This window comes from Acomys minous (assembly GCF_964271855.1).
Source record: "Acomys minous genome assembly, chromosome: 1".
Taxonomy (NCBI): Eukaryota; Metazoa; Chordata; class Mammalia; order Rodentia; family Muridae; genus Acomys; species Acomys minous.
This window is the reverse complement of record NC_140483.1, coordinates 113,046,201-113,059,135: the sequence shown is the minus strand read 5'-3', so window position 1 is coordinate 113,059,135 and position 12,935 is coordinate 113,046,201. Positions and strand designations below refer to the sequence as shown.

Sequence of the window (12,935 nt, the reverse complement as noted above, 5' to 3'; positions counted from 1 at the left end):
GGTTTACATTTTTCCACTTTAATGTATTTCTCTAAAATAAGATAATATAAAAGGGATTCTCCACTTTCACTGGGTGGTAGAATCACTACTGTAAACAGAAAGCCACAATGAATGAGAACCAACACTCAAAGAAAGACAGACCTCTTTTTAGAGTTCTCAAACCAACAAACAGATCATCATGAAAATTTGGGTAGAAAAGTAAATTTTACTGTTGTAAATATATGTGCAATCATTATGCTCTGTATTTCTTTTTCTAAGTTAATTAGTAGAAAGATGGCTTAACAGTTCTTATCTTCTATTCTGATGTGATTTAGAATTTTAAAGAAAGGTTATATCTAGTTTCAGAAGACCCAGCCTCATAATACTTTTTGTTAACATATTAGAATCAGATGGATTGCGTGCCCACAAAACAAATATTTGTGGTATAATATCAGCTCATTAAATACTGACCTGTTCTTATCTGTAGCCCAATTAGAATTTTCTAGAATTGCCAGATCACTGGACTTTACCTTGAGTAGGTTCTAAACTTTAAGGCAATTATTCATCCTATAAATTTATTTCAAAGTATTAGCCAGTAGGAAATATTTTCCCAAGATAGCTAGCAAAATGTATTTTTTAAAACACTAATTCTATTCAAAATAAATACAATTTATATCTGTTTAAAAAAAATAAGAACTTTGAATTCTTGCCTGGCTAAGCTGGCTGCAGAGCTGATTTGTGAAGCCCATTATGGGGCTTCATGAAGTGTTCAAGGTTGCTTTTCCATTCCCGCAGCCAGAATCGATAAATCTCTCACCTGCTTCTTTGCTGTACGTGTTGTGCTGGTTAATCAAGTATGCACAAGGCATAGTACATTAGGTGTAGAGAGAGTCTTCTGATAGGAGCCAATTTTTAACTACCACACTGTTGGAAACTGAAAACAAAGGGAAACCCACTTCTGCCTACTGTTAAGGTATGCGATCAACTAAGAATCACACGTAACTCTGCTGGCCAATGTCCAGCATCAGAAATGAAGGAAGGCAGGGGAGGAGGGGGAGGAAGCTGTCTTCTCAAGGTCTAAGGAATCCCAACAACTGGAAAATCTTTAATAGGGAGACACAAGTGCCCAACAAGAAATGGGAAAACAGCTCCAGAGATACAGACAGAAACTCCCTGCTTTGCATCTGCACATTGAGATGCTCTCTAAAGGCTGAGTGCTAAACCTCACATCCATGTGGTAAGTGGAGAAGAGTTGCAGCCAATCAGAGCCAGACCCTCCCTCATACTGGCTCATTTCTCTTTTCTCTGGGTTATGCTATTTGTATTATAATCTGAAATTGGAGAGTCTTCTAATGGTGAGTCGTACCAGGTACTTTGGAGAACAGTAGTCAGTGAAATTCTGCGCAAGGCAACTGAGGGTGCTGTTTGGACATCAAAGGTGGGTCCTCCTACCTTGTAAGACTTTGACATGATCCACTTGCTCCTTCCTCTAATCAACAGAGAGCGCATATTATATACCCCTTTTTACAAATTTTTTTGAAACAGGGTTTCTCTGTGTAGCCCTGCTGTCCTGGAACTCACTCTATAGACCAGGCTGACCTTAAACTCAGAGATCTGTATGCCTCTTCCCAGCTCTACAGCTGATTTTAATTGAAGTTACACTTTAGAAATGGTGATTCATGTTTCTCTTAAAAATGTTACTAGAGGTCTATTTTATTATTTGTGTGTGTGGGGGGGGGGGGTGTTTTGCCTGACTGTTTGTCTGTACCATGTGAGTGTGTGATGCCATCAGGTGCTTTGGTACTGGAGTTACAGATGGTTGTGAACCGCCATGTGGGTGCTGGGAATTGAACCTGGGTCCTCTGCAAGAGCAACAAGTGTTTTTAACTACTGAGCCATGTTTCTAGTTCCCATGACAGTTCTTATTGATATTTAATTCACATATTATAGAATTCATTTTATTTTATTTTTTTTAAAGATGTATTTATTACTTATTCAATATCCTGCCTGCATGTATGCATGCCAGCAGGTCAGAAGAGGGCACCAGATCTCACTACAGATGGTTGTGAGCCACCGTGTGGTTGCTGGGAATTGAACTCAGGACCTCTGGAACATCAGTCAGTGCTCTTAACCTCTGAGCCATCTCTCCAGCCCCTAGAATTCATTTGAAAGTGTCCAGATCAGTGGTTTCCATTGTACTCACACACGTACCTCTGTCACTACCATAAGTGTTAAAATATTTCATCATTTGCCAAAGAAATTTGTTACTCTCATTTACCCTAAACCTGACCCTAAAAAAATGCTAAACTGACTTCTATCCTCCAGTTTTGTCTATTTTCAACACTTCACATAAATAGAATCATTATCATACCTGTTTCTCTGTGTGTGTGTGTGTCTGTGTGTCTATGTGACTGTATTCCCTCAGTCACAGGGTTTTTATGTACAGGGTTTTTATGACTGATCTGTGTTGTAAACGTGGGCCAACATCTCATTTTGGTCAATAGTTCAAATCACCTTACTCAATTACGGGTATGCTGCAAGCAGTTCAATTGTCTCTATTTGGGGCTCTTACAGATTATGCTACTATGAACACTTATGCACAGTCTTCTAACGCAGGCTTACACCTTCAAGTTCCTGGGGGTAGAAACACTGGCCATATGATGACTGTGCAACCATCTAAGCATCATCTAGACCATTTCTAACAGCAGCTGCACCATTGTGAATGCACTACCCATACATTTGGGTTTAGGTTTTCCAAGTCTCGGTGGTCCTTACTGCTACCTGTTTTGTAATGCCTGTCTCTATGGCCCACCCCAACCCCCTGCCTCGTGTTGTTTGTTTGTTTGTTTTGTATTGAGTTGTGGTCTCTCACATAGTTCTGACTGTCCTGGAACTCACTGTGTAGGCCAGGCTGGGCTCCAGTGATGGGATTAAAGATGTGCACCACCATGGCCAGCTGTCTATCATTTAAAGAGTAGGTTGTACAGTGTTAAATGGGCTCCCATTTGCTGAGCAGTTGTTTCAGGGTCCCCAGCTCCTACTCTTTGTTCATTAGACAACATCTCCCAACTCCTGCTTTCTCCAGCAGGGACAGGTAGCTTTCTATTTTCTATCTCTGTGAATTGGATTATCTTATCTTAGAGAAATTACACACTATTGGCCCTTTACAAAGGACTAGTTTCACTTAGCACAGAATCTCCAAGACTTATCCATGTTGCAGCAGTGTCAGAATGTCTCTCCTTTAAAGGCTGAAAAATATTCATTTGTACAAATAAACCTATTTAGGGAAAAAAGTAAATAAACCCATTGAGTTAAATGTCATTCTGGCTAAAGGTAGGAATCCAACTTTATTATTTCATACGTGCAAATTCAGTTGTTTGAGCATCATCTGTGACCCACTAATCCTTAATATAGGTAAGTATTGGAATTTAATTTTTTAATTATTTCAAATTCTTAAATGCCAGAAAAGAAGAATAAAAATGGTGTTTCAAAAGATTTTTGTAAGTGATCTGATGTACTCAAGATAAACAATAAAAACATATATATGTATAATGTGTGGTATCATGAAGGTCTTTCTTGTACTTGATAATTTTTTAAAATTTCCATTTATAATTGAAATTTAGACTGTCACTGCACATAGAGCTACTGGACACTAACAGAAGCTGTAACTTAGAAGAATTCTGTATTTATCACTATCATTACCAGAATTGAACTATGGTGGTTTTCATAAAACATCAATGTGCATATAAAAAAAGAAAAAGAATTGTGAAAAAAATCGCCTGTGCTTCTGAGTAGCCAACAGGTGGCGCTAACCATTTATTCAGCATCACATTTGTTTTTTACAGAGTAATGAATTATAAAAATCTCCCACTGGGAAGACAAACCACATTTAGAAAAGACTCAGATGAGCAGGATAAAATGATCTCTTTTTCTCATGGCAATATAGTTAGATTCAAATCGCTGGTCTGTAAAGACAGTTCAGTCGACACCAACGAGGACATGGTTTCAGATTTGAGTTTTCCAACACTGGAGAAAGAAGCCTTTGTCCTGTTCATGTTGTCTTTCGGGGCTACAAATGCAATCACCTGCCCCTCTCGCATCTACTTAAAAAATAATAAAGTATCTGAGAAAACTGGAGGATTTTTAAACATTTTCATTAATTCTTGCAAGGAAACAGATGGAATTACGGCAGGGAAGGATCTACTGGCTCCGGGTAGGTTGTTACTGACCAAACATAAAGGACTGATGATGAGACAGAACCGTATAGCGTGTGTGTATATCCTGTGTTGTTAAAACAGGGGTTAGCCTCAATACCTGGTATTGATCGTTATATTGAGAACTGGGATAATTCCAAAATTGATCTACTTTACAATGTGCACATTAGAGTAATGGAGTAATACCATATATTGAACACAATGGCTCTGCTTCATTTTCATTTGTGGCATCATACTACAGAAAATTGTAGTTAGGCAAATAAACACCATGTCATTATTTAGTGCAAGCAAAAAAAAAAAAAAAACAGAAATAAAATTTGGAAGACAAAATTAGAACTTGTAATATTTTTTTCATATTAGTTTAAGCTAGAATGGTTTCATGCTATTTGGAAATACTGAATTTGCCTGTGGTACCACATATTAAAGATGGTGGGTGGTGAATGTTAACCCATACAATAAGAACCATCAGTGTGGACGGATGCTCTTTCTGAGCCCTGCCCACATCTAGAAAACCTCATGCTCTTCACAGAACACTACACACTCACTCCTCAATGGCATGATTTGCCGCAGAGCGGCTGAGTTTTCTGCAAGAATTTCATTAAACATCGTTTAATTTTGCTGTCTTTCATAATGTTCTCAGGGTGAACAGTTAGGGGCTGTTAAGAAGCCAGGGACCCTCTATTTCCAACCCATCTCATGTGTGTGTTTCACTCTTTTCATAGTGTGGAATAAACTTAAAGTCGCATGAGAAATGTCCTAGATACCAAGCCCAAAAGCTGAACCTAAGGGGTCTCTGAAGCCTTGCCTTATTCCTACACCCAGTTTTGTGAATGTGGATTGCAAGATTAAAACTTGCAGGTTTTCAAAGCAGAGGCAACTTTCTTCACTACCGTGGTGACAGAAAGATGCTGCTGTCCTCTTCCATCCACCTAAGTGCACTTTTCTCCACAAGCGCCATTGCCCCTCAGCCTTTCAAACAACATCAGGCAGATCATCCTGTGACAGAAAGCACACTAGCATCTAATCCGATTAAATTGGAAATAAATGGATGTGATGAGCAAAATGTTCTGCATAAGTTCGTGGAATAAAATAAAGAAATTGTCTCCAGAAGTTCCCTCTCCATCAACAAAAGATGGGTTTCACATTTCAGAACAACTAAATCCCCAGCAAACATATGAGTTGACCAGCTTTAATTAAAATGTCACCTGAATTCACTGCCAGGCATCGTTAGCAATATGTTGAACATCCACTGTATAACAAGGATAGTTTGACTCTTACCCATCATTGGTCAGACCTGTGGTTAGACCAAGTCCATCTGCTTGGAGAACTTAAGACACATTTGTTGGATCGGCCTTGAGTTTCCACACGGCTTTCAAAGCAGAGTTTCTAGAACTTTGGAAAACTCAAATATGTTCTTGGAATATGTATGGAGTTTTATGTAATTTTATAGTTTGGGGTGTTGGTTTAAAAATCAGCATAGATACCACCTTGGTTACAATATTGTTTGAGTGGCTTTCTTGGCCTTGTGTTTGCACACAATGGCCCCAGATAAACCATTTAAACAGACAAAAGATAATGAAAAGAAACTGGAGAAAGAGTTAGCAATGCTTCTTCACTGTCAAAAACAGTTTTCACATAAAGTTGGTTTGTTGTTGTTGTTGTTATTGTTGTTGTTATTATTGTTTTTGGTTTTTCAAAACAGGCTTTCTTCATGTAACCTTGGCTTTTCTGGACTCCCTTTGTAGACCAGGCTGGCCTCAAACTCACAGAGATCTGCCTGCTCTGCCTGCTTCTGCCTCACCAAGTGCTAGGATCAAGGGAGTGTGCCACCTCACCCAATGTGATGTTTAGGATTTTCTAATGTCTTTCTGCTTCCTTTGTTCCTTCGTTCCTTCATTCCTTCCTTTGTTCCTTCCTTCCCTTCCTTCCTCCTTCCTTCCTTCCTTCCTTCCTGGCTATCTTCTTACACAGCTCGTAGCTCAGGTGCTCTAATTCTCAACCCCCCTGCATGAATTCTTGCTCTGTAGAGTAGGGTTTAGTCATGCACCATCATGCCCAACTAAATCTCTTCATTTAAAAATATAGTCATATTTAAAATAAAATATGAAAGCATTTAACACTAAATATATGGTGTTTTTAAAAATATCTGTGCAATGACAATTATATTTATCTACAAAACAAAGATGGTTAGCTAGCATTCTGGGTATCAGAAACTTCACAGCTAGAAAGTACTGTGTTATAATATGTACGCCAGATATCCTTCTGTTTAGAATAAAGTATGTTATATAACTGTGTGAGAGCATTGCTGGAATCAGCACCCAGGGCCTCACATATTAGGCAAGTGTCCACCACTGAGCTTTGTTCCCATCCCTGAATACGTTTTGTTTTGTTTTGTTTTGTTTTGATATACAGGGGCTCTTGTATCAGAGGCATGCCTTGAACTCAGCTGGCCAAGGATGACTTTGAACTGCTGATCCGCCTGCATCCTGAGTACATCCCGAATGCTGCATGTACCACTGGGCCTGGTATAGGAGTACTGAGGATTTGACCCAGGACTTCAAGCATTCTACAACACTCTAACAACTAAGCTGTATCTCCAGCCTCCAGGAACAATGTTTTTGTTGGTACAAGGTGTGCTCTCCGTACACTAGTGAGTGTACCTCTGGCACGTGCATAAACAGCTTACGGGAACTCTGTGGTGTTATTGCATTTGACACAAGGTCTTGCTCTGTAGCTGAGGCTGGCTTTCAAACCTGAGATCTTTTTGTCTCAGGCTCCCCAGTGTAGCCATATGCCAACATAACTGGCCAACTACAAGATCCAAATGCTTATTTCAAAGCCTTTGGGCCTGTTAGAAAAACAATGAACTGCACAGAGGTCTGCTACAGTACCCTGCAGGCAAACATTGAAATGTGAGCACGAATGTGAATATTTTCACTGTGCAAAATAAATGAAATTGAAACAAGACCTTAACACCCATTTCCCTCAGTGTCTGATAGGTTGTAAAGTTGTGTGAGTTTCAGTCCTGGATCTTTGTTATTAATGTTTTTAGAATTTTACTTGAGGGATCTTGGACCTACCAAAGGATTCGTTCAGTCCACGTGTTCCTCACATCTGAAGTAGACTGCCCATTATAAGAACGCTCTTTGGAGTGCAGAGAGGAAAGCTTTTCATAGCAACTTGGAACAGCAAATACGACTTTTCACTTTCTGCTATGTGCTTACTCATTTAGCAGGATTTGGCCCAGGAGGATGAGCCTGCCTGAGGGAAAGGGCACAGCTCTCACCTACTGCCAGTCAAGAAAAGCTATTGGTGCTTATGGACAGGAACATCCACCCACCGGTGGGTGCCCCTGGGGTGCAGGTCAACAGGCTCGGGCAGATGGACAAAGCTCTAATGCAGGATCGTGATGTTGGAGGAGTCACACCGCACTGAACTGTGCAAAAGCAATGTGCAGGCTGGAATAACATATTTTGACTAGCCAAGAAACTAGTTAGGCTGGGCTTAATCTGTATTTTTAGAGCTCGCTGGATTACAGCATTGTAGATACGGAACAGTGGACGTGTGCATGTTCTACCACTAGCTGGTTATATGTTTCAAAGCAGTCGCTTCTTGGTTCCTGAGGATGCAGCCCTCTGTGAACTGAGAAGTGGACACATCTTCACATAGCTCCTCGACTTCTATACTACCCTAAATGGGCATTCCTAAAGTAGCAGCTGTAGCAGTCAACCCTGGCTAATCTATGTAAGGATGGGATTGGTCAGGGTAGAGGAGCCAGCAGGAGCAGATAAGTATCATCACATAACTAACGAAGGCTGAACCTGTAGAGTGCCACATCTGAGTCCTGCTGCTTATTACAAGTGGCCCAGGGGAGACAGCTCTGAGCCTTTCACCTTTCAAGCGGTTGTCCCTCTAGTGAGATCTTGTAAGGCCAGCACAGGGCCTTCCTATGCGCTTGCGCAAACACCACCGTCGAACCCCACCCAGTGTATCTTTAACTCATTCCGCCAGCCTCAGCCACCCTTTGGCGAGAGTGCCGAGAGTGCCGAGAGTGCCGTCACAAAGGCAGACCCGGCAGCAGGAGAATGAATAACCACACCTGGAGCCCGCCCAGGCAGGCCCCACACAGGTGCAGAGAAAGCCCAGAGAGGTTGGCTTACGACACACACGCCTCACTTTCCTCTTCCTTTACTTTCTCGAAGCCTCCTTTCCTTCAGTCCGCAATACTGAAGATAGGCAAACCTGAGAAGGCTTGTGGATCAAGAGAAGGACGGAAGGTGAATATACCTGTAATATGCATGTGTGAAATTCTCAAAGGATAAATAAAAATATATTTAAAACATTCTCTTAAAAAGAAGTATGTTTCAAATACACTAGTGAGGGCTTTCTTTTCAATAAGATCCCCCATCAAGAAGTGCAATAGAATATGAGAACCCCATTTCCCAACCCTAGGGTGCATACTCTACTGCGTTACCTATTTTCTCTCAATAAGCACTCACATCATTGCCAGCCTGACCCAGCCAAAATACACTACTCAGCCTGCTGGGTGATAAGATTTCCAAGACCAGAGATCTTCCTTGAGACCCGGAACAATGTCTAAGTGTCCACAAGGTGTTAATGAGGCTGCTTTGGCTAAGGTGGAGACAGCAGGGAGGATTAGGAGATGCCAAGGCCAGAACTCATTCAAAGCAACTGAAATATGTTAGGTACCAGAAGCAGGGAGGAAGACAGATGAGGTGGGTGAACGGATGCTCGTCGAGAGAAGATGCCAGTTAGAGAGCAGGTCTGCCCCTCGCTCTCCCCTCCCTTGAAAGCACTGGGAAATCTGGAAAGACAGCGGGAGGAGGAATGTCGTTACCTAGTAAGCTCAGGCCACACAGAGCAGAGAGTAAGCACTGAGTGTTGGGTGGGCAATTGGCTCCGTTGAGTTTCTCTAAACGAGCCAAATGAGGACCGCCCTGCACAAGATAAATCCCCCCAAATAAACCAGCAACCAGGAGGCCGCTTCTTAGACACGTGTCCCCAATTCTAGAACGTACAAGGTTATCAAGAGCATCTCTCCCAGATACTCTGGGAATTCCTTCCCTGGCCCCTGTTTAATAACCTGGGACTTGATCTGTGAGCACCACAAGCATCAGTGATCCATCCTGTCCTGTCCTGCTCTCCATAGCTTCAGACTCCACAACTCATGAGAGCATGAACTAGCCTCAGTTTGACTCAAATATTCGGGGAGAGAGGGCTACTCCATGTTCTCTCAGAGCATACACCATAGCTTATAAAGTTAGATCTTTGAATAACTAATAATTTTGATACTTGGTATAGTAGTTTACGGCTTTAGTCATAGTTGTGAGAGGAAGCCATGCTGGTTTTCAATGAATTGGATAATACAATGATCCCTTTTATGAAGGGGGGGGGGACACTTAGGATCCTGACTTAGCGAGGATGATGAGGTGGAGCATCAAAAAAAATGTTCCCTCAATTAGTTGTCACATAGGTCTTTTTACATTTTAACAACACAGTCAAAGCTCTTTTCTGTTTTTTTTTTTCTGTTTTGAAACATGATTTTTTTTTTTTTTTTTTTTTTTTTTTTGTTTTTTGAGACAAGGTTTCTCTGTGTAGCCTTGGCTGTCCTAGACTCGCTTTGTAGACCAGGCTGGCCTCGAACTCACAGTGATCCGCCTGCCTCTGCCTCCCGAGTGCTGGGATTAAAGGCGTGCGCCACCACGCCCGGCCGATTTTTTTTTTGTAGTTAAAATTTTTCAATTTTTTTGTACATGAGTATTTTGCCTCCGTGTGTCTGTATACCACATGCATGCAGTGCCTGTGAAGACCAGAAGAGGGTGTCGGGTCTCCTGGAAGAGGGGTTACAGATGACTGTGAGCCATCATGTGGGTGCTGGGAATTGAGCCCTAGTCCTCTGGAAGAGCAGCCAGTGCTCTTAATTGCTGAGCCAACACTTCAGCCTCTGGAATGATGACTTTGACAGGAAGAATGGTTTAAGCCACAATTTAAATTCAGGACTTAGGGCAATGAAGTTTCATCTAGAGAAAAGTCAACCTATTTTTAAATGGCTTGGTAGGTGGATACATGAAATTTCTTTAATAAATAAATACATCATTGTTATTACTATGATTATTTTAGTTTAATTTTTCAATGGGTCTAAAACTGTTTTTCTTTCAATATGACTCACCGATGAAGACATAAATCAATTGCTGATCACTAAGACATCACTTTAAAACATGAAAATCACAAATGTCATGATTTTTCATACATAGGCTTAAAAGTAGCTATATATATTTAAAACTAAGAATTTTTCATCATCTTTTTAAAGAAATAAAGAAGACTCAGTATGTGTGTGCCTACTTCCTGTAAAAATAATTCTTAGAGTTATTTCTGGAGTTCACAAGTTTTGGGGGTTTTGTTTTAGTTAGTTAGTTTGTTTGGTTGGTTGGTTTTGAGTTTTGGGGGGATGTTATGTTTTCGTTTGTTTGTTTTAGTTTTAGTTTTGAGATAGGGTTTCTCTGTGTAGCCTTGGCTGTCCTGGGCTCACCTTGTAGGCCAAGCTAGCCTTGAACTCACAGAGATCCACCTGCATCTGCCTCCCTGAGCACTGAGATTAAAGGTGTGTGCCACCACGCCTGGGGCCAGTTCACAAGTTTTAATCAAAATGTTTTGATAGGTTTCTACACAAGTACTGGCACCCTGGGCGTCATACAATACATATTGTTTGAACCAGGAGACTAGAATGTGGAGATCAGTGCTATCTGTGGAATTCCTTGGCAAAGGGGACTCAGCATCTTGTAGCCGACCAATCCCCTGACGAGGGATGTCATTTCAGGCAGACACATTCTTGCCCAGTATTGGATGCCATCCAAAGGAAACACCTATTACCTTAGAGCATCCCTGACAGCAAGTCACCAGGCAGCTGTGCAGCCATGGGGCTTGCGCTGCAGGAGGAGGAGGAATGTCAGCTATGGGAAAATCAAGAGGAAGCGAAGACAGACACCTCCACATTCTCCTCCCTCTTTGTCTCCATGCCACTAATGGACCTAGATATTTTTAACTGGTCTCAAAAAAAAAAAATTCTAAAACTTAATTTTCAGTTTTTCATTCCCTTAAAAATGGATTTTTGGGTAGTTAAAACAAAACAATAATGGTATGGCTCAGGCCAACTCAGACTCTTTTTGAGGCCTAGGCCTTTTTTTCAACAGCACATTAACTACCTAAAATTTATTATTTCAAAAACAGAATTAATACATATTAAAAAAACCTACCAGATGATAAATGAGCTTAGAAAATTGCAGAATATAACATTGCTTTAAAGAAATAAATTGTATTTCTCTATAACAGCAATACACAATCCTGAAAAGAAATTACAAAATTTCTATTATAACATCACAATATCGATGACAGCAAAACATTTACAAATAAACTTAATAAATAAGTGAAAATAAGAGTAGAGACTGAAAACAGTGCTGTCTGGAATCAGTTAAACAGGTGAAAGCATAGCCCAGGTCTTTTAGCCAAAAATATTTAATACTGTAAGATGGAAATACTCTTCAAATGACTCTATGGATTCAACATGAGGGTGTTAATGTGCATTCTCAACTTGACAGACTGAGAGGTGGGCTTCGGGGTGTGTTTGTGGAGAACCATCTTGGTTACATTAAATGATATGGAAAGACTCATGTTAACTGTGGCCTGGAGCACTCCGGGCCAGGGATCCTGGACCGCACACAACGGAGAGCAGTGAGCACCTCTTTGTCTGAAGACAGGGGACGATCTGTGACCAGCTGCTTCATGCTGCTGCCACGCGTTCCCCTGCTGTGATGGGCTGGGCCTGGAGTCATGAGCTAAAATACACCCTTTGTCCCCTAGCTTGCTTTTTGTCCTGGTACTTTATCACAGCAACTTGAAAAGAAGCTAAGATGGCCTCCTACCATCTCAGCTGACTTAACTATACAAAGGTCCAGGCAGAACCTGAAATTTATATCCAAATTCATGGATCCCTGACAAGTCAAAATGACCTTAGGAACAATGAGCAAAATTGGAGGACTGGCACTTTTGAATTTCAAACTTTCCAGAATGTGCTAAACAGATACAGAAACGAGACTGTGAAGTAAAATAGACAACACACATACACACTCACACACACACACACACACACACACACACACACACACACTCAGAAGAGATATTTCTCCAAAGAAGATAGGAATGGTCAAAACACATTTTTAAAAAATGCTCATCCTTATAACTAGCCAGGGAAAGATTTCTCCAAAGAAGATACAGGAATAGTCAAAAACACATGAAAGAAATGCTCATCCTTATAATTGGCCAGGGAAATGCAAATCAAAATCATTAACTAAAATTGCTCTCTCATCAAAACAGCAGTCTATAACAAAGGGTGCCTAAGGCTGGCTAAGGGGAAAGAGGGAGTCTTCCCAAATCATTGACAAAAGTATCAAATAAAAGTTCCTCCAGATGGTCAATGTAGAGCTACCATGTAACCCAAGAGTCCCACCCCGGGGTACATAACCAGAGAACCAAAGGGTACATCTACATGAAAACCTGCTCTATGTTTGCAGAGCACAGTTCACAATAGTCAAAGGGTAGTAACAACCAAAGTATCCACCAGCTAGACAGCAAACCGCACAACAGCTGCACAATGGGAATGATTTAGCCACAAAATGGCTTGAAGCACCAGGACTAGGCTTAACAAGGATAACACTTAAGAACCAT

At 41.0% G+C, this 12,935-nt stretch overlaps 1 long non-coding RNA gene across 1 annotated transcript in view; it reads left to right on the top strand.

The window, feature by feature from the left end:
* LOC311600708 overlaps positions 1-9,756 on the top strand; it is a 28,901-nt gene extending 19,145 nt beyond the window's left edge. The window contains exons 2-3 of the long non-coding RNA XR_014780323.1: positions 1,092-1,216; positions 6,606-9,756. This is a non-coding gene — a long non-coding RNA (uncharacterized lncRNA). The remainder of the gene's footprint in view (positions 1-1,091; positions 1,217-6,605) is intronic.
* Positions 9,757-12,935: the final 3,179 nt, after the last annotated feature.